This window comes from Pteropus vampyrus, unplaced genomic scaffold (assembly GCF_000151845.1).
Source record: "Pteropus vampyrus isolate Shadow unplaced genomic scaffold, Pvam_2.0 Scaffold641, whole genome shotgun sequence".
Lineage (NCBI taxonomy): Eukaryota > Metazoa > Chordata > Mammalia > Chiroptera > Pteropodidae > Pteropus > Pteropus vampyrus.
This window is the reverse complement of record NW_011889422.1, coordinates 180,701-184,991: the sequence shown is the minus strand read 5'-3', so window position 1 is coordinate 184,991 and position 4,291 is coordinate 180,701. Positions and strand designations below refer to the sequence as shown.

The following is a 4,291-nucleotide window of genomic DNA, read 5'->3' as shown; positions in this document are numbered from 1 at the left end:
CATTGTTCTGGGGGAACAAAAGAGGCACATGAAATCGGGTTTTGGGATGAAAGAAGAATTAAAGAATTGTACAACAGAATGTGACAATGACCTTGGCTGTACTAAAATCACTTCGCATAAGATTAGGATATACCAGAATCTGCAATTCAGGGGAAGGATGGCATTAAGATAGCCAATTTTGGAGCAGCTGGGAACAGCTGGGAAGGTGATCCAGGAGTTTCTGGGTGCCTGGAATACCACCAGGAGATGCGATACCATCCTTCACATCCTGGCCCCAGAGTGTGGGTGACAATGGCTTTGGACTGTCAAGTTCCCAGAGGACAAGACGAAGACTTCTTTAGAGTAAGGAGTTCTTGAATATTTCCAACCTTGGACCAGATTATGTTCACGTGTTCTTTTGTAAACGCTGAGAGGAAAGGTTATTTTCCCCTCCGAGTAATAAAATGAACATTACCTTAAAAGGCAAAAAAGATATTAATTGATATGAGCCAGTCATAATTAAGATACTGTTGAGCATCGTAATTAGCATGCTAATGTTTGGATGCTGATTCTTTAAGGAAGTCTTGTCCGTGAAAAATATGACAGCCAACATGAAGGTGCTAAAAGTCAATCTATGAATTCAGTCAGGCAACTGCTCACCCAGTATCTCTAATTCCTACGGAAGCAGTAAATCACCTGAACTTTGGGTTAGTGGGATGAAATGAAAGGTACAAGACCTTAATTCTAAGAGAGACAACTCCTCATTCTCTAAACCAAGGTAAGAGGCTGGTAAAAATCCTAATAAGCTCCAAGCCTAACAAAAGATTGGCAATACATACCTGGGCTGTGGGAGACCCTTCAGAGATGGCCACTGGAGGAGCTGAGACTGCCCTGTGCAGCAAGGATCTCCTTTTATAGTCTTTTCCCTTTTTCTTTCAGTTTCCTTTTAAATAAAGGCTCTTCTCTTTTCTTCCTGTTTATGCTACCCTTCAGCTATTTGCAGTAGGGGTTTCTTAGAAATCGCCCAGTTTCTCACAAACACTTAAGCCTTTTCCCAACATCCCTAATGAGACGGTCCAATCAGGGGAGGGTTGGATGAGGGGGGCCAGTGGAGACCAATGAAACTGTATTGTGGATCGAACTATTAGCTGGTCATTGCATCAGCCACTCCATATCCCAGGTTGGCCTCCATATGACCTCCCCGACCTCTTCCTGTTCCACACCCTAGGCATCAGTATGAGCAACAGCGCCAGTACAGCCGTGGGAGCGGAAAGGCGGGCTGTAAATTTTCTGCGGCTATTGTGTACCGAGGGGGCGCGGCGCAGTGGACAGATCAGGAATTCTGGGGGCAGGCAGACCTGGATTTCAATTCCAGCTTGGGCATTTTCTTGTTTCAAGACCTTGAGCAAATCAGATTACCTCTCTGCTTCATCCTCGGTTTCCTCATCTGTGAGATGGGAATAAAGGAGCCTAACTTTACCGCAGAGGAAACTAAGTGCGTGCTATAGGCAAAGCTCCTAGGCAGACACTCGAGGAAAGGGAAGAGGTGGGAGACGATGAAAGGCCGGCGCCGGCGGGAGGGGGCGATAGGTGGGGTCGGCCGCGCGCGGAGGATGAGTGCGAGGAGCCGGGTGCAGCCTCCGCCTCCCTCTTGGCGTCAGAACCCGGCAGGCAGCGAGCCGGTCTCTGAGAAGGATACTGGGAACCCCGGAGCGAAGGTGGAACCGGGAGGGTCCGGTCACCGGGCACCGCTCCTCTCCGTCCCCCATCCCCTCACTCACCCGCCCATGTGGGCCTGTCAGCTCTGCCGGCTGGCCTCCCGGGCGTCCGTGGAAACGCCGTCCGGCTGGAGCAACTTCCGGCTCGGGTGCGGCCTCATTGGCTGTGCGCACGGGACGGGACGGAGGCCACTGCTGATTGGTTGGCGGCCCCAGCGCCGGCGGAACGCGACTGGGAGGCGGAGTGCACGTCGGACTTGCTCGGGCAGGACGGAGCGCTTCCGGTGCGTGCGGTGAGCGGAGGGCCTGGGGCGGGAGTGGGCTGGCCCCCGCAGCGGCCCGAGCCTTCTGCGTCCCTCAGCGCGGGCCTTTCACCGCCGCTCGCCTGTCCTTGGTCTCCGGTTCCTTCCGAACGCGCCGTGCCCTGGACCATTCTAACCTCTCGCTCTTGACAGCTCTGGCTAACTCCTGTTCATCCTTCAAACCCCATCTCTGGTCGTACCTTGTTTGTTGCCTTCCTTAGTCTGTGGCCCCCGGCGTAGGACCCGTGTTTTGTGTTTAATCTCTGCCCCCACCAGACCCAACGTAAAACTTGGCACAGAGTGAGTAATTAGGACATGTTTGTTGAATGAGAATATCCTATTTTCTTTTACTGCCTTAGTGCCCCCCTCGCACCAGATGCAGGGGATCAAACAGTGAACAAAACACAAAAAGTCCTGCCGTGGTGGAGCTGACACGCTAGTGACTCATCGCCACTCCCCCCTTCCGTAGCCTCATTTCTCCTATGACCTTACCTTCTAGCTGTACCTCTTCCTCTTAACTTAATCAGCCCTCTCTTTCCGTGAAAAACTTCCCTTTTTTTGCCCTTTTTACCTTAGAAACATAAAAGGTAGCACTTTCCCCCCTAAAATTTATATTGGCCCCAATGACTCCCAATTTTCCGGTTTTTGCTTGTTTTTCTTGAGTCATCCTTGCCTCCTCTCTCATCCTCTATGATTAGATTTACTGGTTCAGGCTTCAGTGCTTCTCACCACCTCTGCTCCCTCCCCTCCCCTCTGAGCATTACTCAGATGTCACTTTCTGTCTTAGGCCTGCTCGGCCTCCCTATGTGAAATTGCAACCCCAAGCCCACCACCACCCTGCCGTCCTCTCTGTTACTTTTCTCACTGGGATTTCTTACCACCTGACATCCCCTGTTTCACTTGATTATGATCTGTCCCCACAGGCATGTGAGGGACACGGTTTACTGTCGCTGGCTGTAGTGTTCCTGTGCCTAGTGTGGGGCTTGCCGAGTAGCCCATTCTCCATTAATGTTTGTTGAATGAGTAAATGCAATTTACATGAAACAAATAGTATCGGGAGCCCTGTGGTCCACCCTCCTTTGTTCATTTAGTCCTTGCCGCCTCGCCTTGTTAGGAAATGGGGCCGATGGGCCCCAATCCCACTTCTCTGATCTTTTGCCCTAGACCTGGTCTTTAATTTTGGCCATTGGCTTCTCCTGGGAATTGACCACTGTGGACCACTGGGTGGGTGGGAATCCATCCTAATGGTAGAGCACAGGCACTCTGGTGGTGGGAACCTTTGATAGGAAGGAATGGGATGCTGTGCACCAGAGTTGAGACAGGTGAGATGTCTGATCAGGGTGCGCCTCAGGACCAGGCTGAGTATTTAGAGAGCAGAAATGCCAAATCATTCATAGCCCTCAGTTCCATTAGTTTATAGTTAGTCCATTACATTATATTAATATTATTTAGATGACAGCTTTGTGTTTGGATTAGGCTGCAGGTGGGAGTGGAATTTTTGGAGGAGGCGGATGACCTGGCTTGTTCGACAGTGGAGCTCTTCAAGTGAATGGTGCCCGTTGGGGAAAAGGCGGGCATGGGGTGCTTGATTCCAAGGGAGATGATACCCACTGCCTAGGGGAAGAGGTGGGTGGTAGACAGGCTCTCTGGAGTGGCTTGACAGGTGACCCCGAGGGAATCTTCTGGCGCTGGTCTGATCCCACATGCGGGAGGAGAAGCTGGGCCTTCTCAGCAGTTGGTCCTCACCTAAGCTTTCAGAGCTGCTGCACCCCGCCCTCTGCTGGCTGGGACACGTCTGGCACCCTTGTTTTCCTCTTGACGGTACTTCACAGCGCAGAACTGAACTCCAGGCTTACTACTTCTTTCTAGAAACTAGTTGGCAGCAATTTATCATGTGGGATGGTTGAGAATTTCAGGAAGAATTTTTTTAAAAAAGGGAAATTCACTGCTGTGCGAGTCTGTTTTTGGAGCGAAACAGGCAGATTTGGAGCATACCTTCAGAATTGGTGGACTGATGCCTCCGGTACCCCGATCTTGTGTCGTGGGTCTGTCTGTCCAACTGGCTTATAGTCGAGATGGGCTACCTGGGGGAAGAGCGTCCTAGGCAAAGCGAATAGAAGTTAAGGACTGGCACACGAGAGAGAGCGAGGGGGAGGGTGGCACGCTTTTTCTAGTTGGTGGGTTCTGGGTGTCTTTCCATTTCAGTTTCAGACCTAACCTCATTCCTGATGATGAGTATATGGCTAATAAACAATGCTACAGGGTCTCTTTATACATATATATTTGCAAACA

At 50.9% G+C, this 4,291-nt stretch overlaps 2 protein-coding genes across 11 annotated transcripts in view; one reads left to right on the top strand and one right to left on the bottom strand.

Annotated features, from left to right (window-relative positions):
- Window positions 1–1,900, bottom strand: part of WARS (tryptophanyl-tRNA synthetase) — a 31,771-nt gene extending 29,871 nt beyond the window's left edge. For 2 of the 4 annotated variants that reach the window (XM_011385003.2, XM_023525891.1), the window contains exon 1: window positions 1,761–1,885. The gene's annotated coding sequence lies outside the window, so the exon portion shown is untranslated. Of the gene's footprint in view, window positions 1–818; window positions 1,695–1,760 lie in introns of those variants that run through there. The other 2 variants (XM_011385008.2, XM_023525890.1) reach the window with 2 other exon arrangements.
- The window catches only part of LOC111733793 (WD repeat-containing protein 25-like), a 56,034-nt gene continuing 53,589 nt past the window's right edge, over window positions 1,847–4,291 (top strand). For 5 of the 7 annotated variants that reach the window (XR_002778171.1, XM_023525900.1, XM_023525894.1 and 2 more), the window contains exon 1: window positions 1,847–1,981. The gene's annotated coding sequence lies outside the window, so the exon portion shown is untranslated. The other 2 variants (XM_023525896.1, XM_023525897.1) reach the window with 2 other exon arrangements.